The sequence below is a fragment of the Neomonachus schauinslandi genome, chromosome 14 (genome assembly GCF_002201575.2).
Source record: "Neomonachus schauinslandi chromosome 14, ASM220157v2, whole genome shotgun sequence".
NCBI lineage: Eukaryota > Metazoa > Chordata > Mammalia > Carnivora > Phocidae > Neomonachus > Neomonachus schauinslandi.
Genome location: NC_058416.1, coordinates 46,183,566 through 46,192,557, shown reverse-complemented (window position 1 = coordinate 46,192,557; position 8,992 = coordinate 46,183,566). Strand labels below are relative to the sequence as shown.

At 42.1% G+C, this 8,992-nt stretch overlaps 1 pseudogene; it reads right to left on the bottom strand.

The window, feature by feature from the left end:
* Positions 1 to 302: 302 nt before the first annotated feature.
* On the bottom strand, positions 303 to 6,624 carry LOC110576942 (annotated as a pseudogene).
* Between the last annotated feature and the right edge of the window lie 2,368 nt (positions 6,625 to 8,992).

Below are 8,992 nucleotides of genomic sequence, written 5' to 3'. Positions count from 1 at the left end.
TCCAGAGAAGCAAGCAGTCAGATGTCCTGTTGCTTCTCTCTTGCCTGACATTCTCCCAGCTGGAATCATGCTCCCTGTAGCAAGGCCAGGTCCCCATCTCCTGCTCTTTTATGTCCCACGGGCTCAATGTCAAGGACTGGTGTGGACACGGACACCCCCCACCCTCCACTGGGTCTAGGCATTCTCAGACTAGTTTTGGCTCAGGAAACAGACCAGAAAAGGGCACTTGAGTTGTTATTTTCAGTTTGAAAGTAGTCGTTTATTAAATGATGAAATTACAAAAAATAATCATGGTAGATACCTTAGTACATCCTTCTAATAATCCTATTGATCTGGTCTTCCCTGTGGCCAGCATTGCCACCTTCTACAAAATGGGTGGTCTTTTTCTTCATTCGCCCTCATGGAGAAGATAATTTGAAGGGCCATAAGAAGTTGTTTGCTTCTTTGAAACGTTTTCCAATAGTATAGACATCGTGAATCAGATGCTCCATGCAGATGGTGCCGTGTTTACCAAGAGATCATGCAATCAATGTGTTCTCTGTCAGGGCAATTCCCTTCTTGTTGATTTTGCCATATCCACGCTTGTAGATCAATTCATTCACTGACTTCAGGTCTGGGTCCCCCTCAGGCTATATATGGTTCCACAATCCTCAGCATATTGACTGAAGCCTTGTTGAGCTTAACAAAGGTGCCACTGAGGATCTGGCAAAGGCAAAGATGCTACAACACCTTTTGAACCTTTGGGCTCACACCACTGATGACCCTGCTCCTGATGACAAATACCAGTGTGGTTTCCACAGGTACATAGAAGTTGCCTGTTTTTCTTGCCATCCTCACCATTCGAATCTCCATTCTGTACATCTGCCTATATTCCTTGTGGTAATGCTCAGCTTTTCACAGATAAGCCTTTCGAAGGCTTCATAGATTGCCTTTCGAAGCATCTTTTTGGGCAAACATCTTTCTCAGATGCTTGAACTTCAACTCTGCGAAATTCCTTTGCTTTTTCTTAAGGGTTTCTGGCTCAGTGGGAATCTTCTTTTTCTTCCCTTCTGCACCCTCCTTGGTTCCAGATGGAAAAGAGGGAGGACACTTGAGTCTTAAGCGCCACTTTTTGTTTTTATTTATTACATTATCCATACTATTACCGAAGTCCTCGCCTGAATCCAAGGGCAATTTATTAAGTACCAGGTCCTTTCCTGACTTTTGTTGGAGCCCGTGGATCTTTATCACACTGTCAATAGAATCTAATACAGTGGGGTCCAACTTTCAGGGGGCCAGTGTGTGATCGAAGTTGAGGTGGTAGTAGTGAGGGACATGGACCATTCTATCCAGCAGTCTGGTGGTGGAAGAGAAAGACAAGGTGATGGGGTTGGGGGAAGAGTTTGCAGGGAGGTTTGTTAGAATGAGGGAAGAATTGTGCATATATTTTCAGTTTGAGAGATGGTAAAGAAGGAGAATAAAAATGCATGAGACAGAAGGGGAAATACTTTTTAACCAAGCACCAAAGGTAGGTAGAAAGGAAAGGAATCAGCTGCATAGGAAGAGGAGGAATTCCTGAAGATGAGGGTTAGGGGGAAGAAAGGATGCCATTTTGGACACCCTTAAGACATGGAGAGGGCGGCCCTGGGCTCTTCATCAACGTTATGCTCTCTTTTTTTTGTGCGGTAGAAGACTCTTACCTGAGAGCTGGCTGGGAACCTGAGGGATGTGCCAAAGATGCAGGGAAAGGGAAAAGAGGCCCCAGGGGGACAGAAGTGGAGGGCTGCTGGCCAGGCTGGGCTCAGATGGATTTGCACCCTCTATCTGTGTATTAGTATCATCTTTAAAGCCGTCCACCATGGCTTGGCTTTCAGTCATGCAGCGGGGACCAGTGCTCTATATTACAGAAGGAGGTCTGACATGAAAATTGGAGAGAAGGCAGACTATAGAGAATTCCGCCCGATATATACATGGAATGGGGTGGGGGGAGACCAAATGAGATTGTCGAAAAGTTTTCAAAGAACTTTCCAAAAAGCTTTTCTCTGATTTAAGTCAAACAGCATGGAAAATAATAATATGGGGTTCAAGTTCCATTGTCTCTGTTGGGGGTGATGCTTGAAGAAAAAGAAAGTGTGTTCTGTTGTTAGTCATATTTTAATTGGTAACAATGTGAGGCAAAAGTTCAAAACTAAATGCTGGAAATCTCTCCCCTCTGGAACATTTAATTAAAATCTGTGGGGGAAAAAGCTTCAAAATGACAGCCAGAGAATAACAACAACAATAGCAAAAGTCCCTGTTAACCCAGACTTGAGGGAGGCAGATGACTTAAATGAGTCAAGTGCATGCGCGCGCGCGCGCGCGCGCGTGCGTGTGTGTGTGTGTGTGTGTGTGTGTGTGTGTGTGTTTAGGGCGGTGTTGGTGGGGGGCTGGAGTGGTTATCTGGCCACTTCTAGCTAAGACTCAGCCTAGCCTGGATGTTCAGCATTATGAGCCTTGCAAAGGTGTTTCACTCTGACTGAAAGTGTGATGTGGACAGAATTCATCTTTGTCATCTGAAGTCTTGCCTTTTGATGGTCTTTCTTACCCTTTGAAGTTCCTGCTTCCAACCCTTAGGAATATCTGGTATCTTCTCCCATGCCTTCACTCAAACAGGATTTGAAATGCATTCACACTAAGGTAAAAATAACTGAAGATAGAAAAGATCAGTTACTTATCTCAGGAGTATTAGCACTTTAATAAGGCAGGTCTTAGGTAAAATAAATGTTACTGAACTCCAAAATAGCATCACACGGATAGGAGCCTATTCTGCTTATTTATAGAAGGCATTTTGAGACCATCCCACACTCCTGCCAGCAAGAAGCCTATGTGGGATAGCTTATAGAATTACTTGAGTCCTAGAGGGATCTTAGAAATTTTAACATGTTGTATTGATTAAGATGATGTCAAAATCACCATAATAAAAACTGGGGGTTATTATAGACGAAATGATCTACGAACTCTTAAGCATTTAACATTCCACTTGACAATTTCTTTTTGTCCTCAAAGGAGAAAATTTGTGCCTTACAGGTGGGGTTCAGGTGTGCATACATGTATGAGCACATGCACATCTGTGCTCCACATCACTATGTGGCACACATCCCCCCCAAAGTCCCACTCACTCATGAACTCGCTCAGTCCTCAAAGCCACCCCATGAAGAAGGGACTATTATCTCAACATTACGAAAAAAATAGGGAGCCAAGACATAGAGAACTTGAGTGAGTTGCCCGAGCACAAGCAGCATGCCGGTGGTGCAGCTGGGATTTGAACGCCTGGATTCATCGAGGGTACAGTATCTTGGCTCTAACCATTCTGCAAGCTGGCTTTGAAAAACTTGAGGTGAACATCACAGAAGCAGTTGTTTCTGAATAGGTGCTGAAGAATGGGGCTTCCAGGTTGGAATGGGGAAGGTAGGGTCTGGTCAGTCTGCCACATACGTGACATAGCGTGGTAGAATTGGCGGATGCAGTACCTCAGGAAGGTGGGCAGCATCGGCTGGATGTGAAGGGGATAATGCATCCCCATTAGCCCCTGGCAGTCTGGGTTCTCATCTGTTTTCCCAGCATAATTGCAAATGGCGCTTGCTTTTACTCTCAAGAGAATTTGAGTTTGGCTGATGCTAAGTGATGCCCTCCCCCGTGGAGGCCTGTTCCCGTAGAACCTTGAACAGCCTGCTGCAGAGGTTGCATTTTATTCTGTGGAGTGGAAAAACATGTTTGGTGCCCAGAATTGCTTGGGGGAAAGGACAGGAGTGGCAGAACAGAGACTTGTCCTTAAGGTACTAAAGGACCTACTTTGTAGGATTGTTGAGAAAAATGAAATTAAGTGGGTTGAGAACAGCATGGTATGTATCAAATGCTCAGTACATACTAGTCCTCTTATCCCTCTTTTTCCCCCTCCTTTTTCTCTTTGTCCTCTTCCTCCTGATTCCACCCTCCTCTTTTCCTCCTCCTTCTCACTCATTTTTCTTCTTCTCTTGGTCATTACTGGGAGCCACAACCTGCCCCGCTTTCTCTTCTGCAAATCCTTCCTCCAATCTTCTCCTGCCTGGCCTCTTTCCTTCATCAGTCAGCAGGGTCTGTGAGCTTTCAGATGGGCAAGTCTAGGGTAAGGATGGTGAACACAGCCTAAGAAATAGAATCCAAGGAGCACCTTGAGGTAGTTGGGAGGTGGGGAGGCAACGTGAGGTGTGAAGATTTCCCTAGACCCTGATTTTTGAATTTTAAGAGTTCAGCACACTCAGCTGAAGGCTGTTACATTGGCTGCTTATTCAACCTCATCCTGGCAGTAGGAGGAAAAAAGCCCAACAACCACTGAAAGCCCACATTTTAATGCTCACAGCTGGGAATCTGGTCAGGGTCATGTTACCAATATAAACAGCACAAAGCCGGCAGTCTAATACTAATATCTAATAGATCGAGTATCACACATCAGCATCACACATCAAACACAGACTGCTTTTGAAGCAGATATCAAATAATGTTTCCACTCTTGATTATGCTCCCTTTGTTCTAGGGCAGTAAAAAAAGAAATGAGTGAAGAGTCCCTGGTCACATTATTTGGGGAGTTGGTAACAGCAGGACAAACAGTGAGTAAGGGAAGGGCTGGAAAAATGTTATTATTTATTAAGCACCATCCGTGCACCAGGGACATGGTATAACATTACATTAACCCTGCCAACAGGCTTGTGAGCAGGGATTATTATGCCCATTTTATAGGTGGGGAAGCCATACCCAGAGATGACAGAGTTGACCGTCATACCAACAGTAAGTACTAGAGCTGGGATCCAGATACAAGCGCTTCATAAGAACAGCCCTGTTTTTGTTTTGTTTGGTTTTGGTTTTTGGGGGTTTTTTTTGCAAGGAATGATACCCTCGTGACATTAAATGTATATCCAGAGATAATTTCATTGTTTCAGGTTCCTGACCTTGGAGCTCCTTATGGCTTATATTCAGTTGTTAGGAGGGACACAGGCACCATGAATGAAAAATGTTGAGAGGAGCCATGTAGCCAGACACGTGTGGCTAAGGTGGGAAACCTGGCAGAAGTCAGATCCTAAGCAAAGTGAATAAGCGAGCCATGAGAGTATAATGGAGACTGATAAGTACTACGGAGAAAAATAAAACAGGAAAGGGTTAGGGAGTTTGGGGAGAAGCTTTATTTTATTTGAAATTAATTAATAGTAGGATTTTAAGTGAAACTCTGGTGTCCCACAGGCTTCTTTCAGGCCTGGAACCTCATAGATGCCGCAGAGTAAAGTGGGTTTGAATTCTGCTTCTACTTGCAAGCTGTCTGACCTTGGGCGATGTGTACAAGCCTTTGTTTCCTCGGCTCTTCCAGGGAGTCAGGGTTCGGTGAGTTACTGCATGGTGGTCCTCAGAGTGCCCGGTGTACGCGGTCTACCTTCGAAGAGCGCTGGCCCTCATTACCATTTTTATGATTCCACTTGTCCAGCTCCCCGCAGTGACGTTAGTGGCCCACCCGCAGCTCTGGTTGTTATTCTCTCATGGCTTTAGAAGGGGATATCCCCTCGCCCCGTCATTTGTCCACATTTGGAACTCAGTTGAACTTGACTTTGACTCAGAGCCTCCTCTTCCTTTGTCTTTAATTCTCTGGCTGGTAGGCTCCCCCACTGTGTGTCATGATTATTTCAGAACTTCTCTTCCAGCCATCCTACCTCTCACTCTGTTCTTGGAGCCCACATGTGCAAATATACACACACTCCACAAACACAACACACACCACACGTAAACCATAGGGAATCAGAAAGGAGTTCCCTCAAGTTCTTGCCAGTAGATCTATAAGCACCCCTGAGTCTGTCCATCACTCTCCTCTTTGCCCCCAGGGAAGTCAGGGGAAGTGTGCCTCCTGCTGAGGACAGTCCTGTCTCTCCCCCGCCCCGCCCCCCCCGTACTCGGAATCCCACCTCTTCTTACTTCTGACAAACCTTATACAACTACTTCTCTTATTTTCTTTCCAGGATTATTCCTACATACAAGTTCAAATTTAAACAGATCCCCCACTCATCTTTGTCTTCTTGTTTTCCAGCAAATGTCTCAGCACCCATGTCAACACTTCACTTCTCCAATCTCCCCACCTCTCCACTCAGCACTTGATCCCACTGCCCTCGCAAAGTCACCAGTGACTCGCATTTTGCTAATTCCAATGTATACCGTTCAGTAGCGACCAACCTACTTGACCACTCTTTCCTTCCAGAAAAACATGCTTTCCTTGATTCTAGTTTCCTGATCTTCTATTTCTCTGGTTGCTTCTCAGTCCCCTTTGCCAGTTTGTCTTCTCCCTTAGGAAATTTTAATATATTTTTTAATCTGCCCACTTTTCTCTCCCTCCACAGCTACCATCCCAGTCCAAAGCATTGACTTCTTCCACCTTGACTGTTCAATAGGCTTCTGAATACTCTTGGCAGGACTTCTCTTCATATGCCTGCACTGCAGAGACCACCCTTATACCTGCACTCCTTTACTGGCCTCCCCGTTCACCAAGAATAAAATACTGTCATAGTAACGGTCCTTATCATGGCCCAGAAACCTCTGCATGTTCTCCATGGCCTCCCTCTCCAGTTTTGTCTTATACCCTTTATCCCTCATTTTCTGCTCCTGATACACTGGCTTTCTCGTTGTCCTTCAAGTGATCATGTTTTTTTGTTTTGTTTTTGTTTTTGTTTTTTTCCAGCATCAAGACCTTGGGTGAGCTCATCCTTTGGTCTGAATGTTCCTGCCCCATTCTTTGCTGAACTCCTGCTTATCCTTCAGAAACAAAACTTCCCTAGGAAATTTTCCCAGAATGTCAGAGAACTAGGTCGAGTCTTTCTGTTACAGGCTCTTCTGGTATCTTGTTCTTCTCCTTCATAATAGTTATTACAATTGACCTTTTGTGTCGTTTGGGGTCTAACCTCTCTCTCTGCTGCTTGTTTGTAAGTCCGTGAAGACATATTTAAGTGTCTCCATTTCGCCACGGTGCTTGCAGCATCTAGAACAGTACCTGGACCATGTGGAATAAATGAATGAGAGGAAAACCAACTTTAGTTTTCAAAACCATTATTCCCAAGGTAGACCTGCAAAGCTGTTGTACTTAACATCCGTGTACTTCTAAGATTTAAACTCAGAGCTCCTGCCTTCCCAATCCCTTCATCATCTCAACTTCCTTTTCCCATTGAGTTCAGGACTCTATCCAGATATCTACCATCACCACCACTTCTTCAAGCCCTGTTTTGAGTGCTTCCTTCCCAAACGTTCTCTGGTTCTCATCTTCCCCATTTCAGCTATTGGTGTCACCATTTCCTTTACTTCTTTAAAGTCAAAACTAGGAAGCTTAAAAAAGAGCATTTAGAGTTCTTTTTAAAAAAGATTTTATTTATTTATTTAGAGAGAGAGCAAGAGAGAGAGCGTGAGTGGGGGGAGGGGCAGAGGAAGAGGGAATGAGGGAATCCCAAGCAGACTCCTGCTGAGGGCAGAGCCCAATGCAGGGTTGGATCTCTCGACCCTAAGATCATGACCTGAGCCAAAATCAAGAATTGGATGCTCAACTGACCGAGCCACCTAGGCACCCCTAGAGTTCTTTTTTTTACTATAAAAGTATTATATGTTCATGGTAGAAATTTGAAAAATATATTTATTTAAAAAAAAAACCAAGAAAATAAAAATCGACTGTTTGTCTAACCAGCAAATTGTAACTATTTTGGTATATACTATTTCCAACTTTTTCTATGCATACACATACATTATTTTAAAAGTGTGGCTGGGTTCTGCCTTCTTTTAAGTTAACATTTTTATTATGGGAATTTTCAAATAGAGAGAACTATATAATTAATACTTATTAACATTTTGTCATTTTTGTTTTATCTAATTGTCTTTATTTTTGAGTACTGTAAAGCAAATTCCCTATAACACTCCTGTATGTATCCCTAACAATAAAAGCTTTTTAAAACCATAACTAAACTGTCATTATCATACCTAACAAAATTAACAATAAATACTCAATTTCATGGTATAATTAGACCATGTTTGGTTTTCTCTGATTGTATCAAAAATATCTTTTTACAGTTAGCTTGTATGAATTAGAATCCAAAATCTACATATTATTTATATACACAGATTTTTAAAAATTAAGAACATATCTTGCAAGCTGTTTATAATCTGCTTTTTTAACTTAAGAATATGTTATGCACATTTTCCCATGTATTAAAGATTTTTCTTCACTGATTCTAATGTCTATATAATATTCCATACTTTTTATATCCAACATCTTATTATTGGACATGTAGATTATTTTCAGTTATATCATTTATGACTAAGGCTTTGATGTATATACATGAGACTTGACTCATGAAAAGTAGAGAAAACCTAAGCCCAAGATGAATAAAAATATTTATAATATTTTTGATATTGCCAAATTGCTCTCCAGAAAGGATATACCATTTACCTTCCCATATACAGTGTATTCCCTGCAGACACTAGGTATTATAATTGAACAATTATCATTATTTTTGCCCAAATCAATAGGCAAAAATAATATCTTTGTTTTTTTTTTTTTAATTTTGCATACCTTAGTGTGGTTAAATATGGCTTCACATGTTCAATAGACTTTTAGATTTCTGTGGAAATTTTCCTATTCATGTTCTTTGTCCATTTTTCTAATTTGTTCTATTTTACTATTGATTTGTGAGGCTTTCTTTTCCTTTTTATTTTTTTTTTTGGTAAATTTTACCAAGGTTATGCTATGAATGTTGCAAGTATTGTGTTTTGGAGTTTGCTGTTTGCCCTTCTAGACTTATGTTTTATTTTATCCTGTCCTACATATCCTTAGCCGATCCTAATTTATAATTTCTCAATGTGTCAATTCCTCTTTCAAATCACAAGGTTGTGACTCTAACCGAACTTATCAACAGCTCTTCCCTCTGACTGATTTTTTAAAAAAGCTCCATTCTCTTTCCTAGTTCATTGTGAAGGCTGCTGC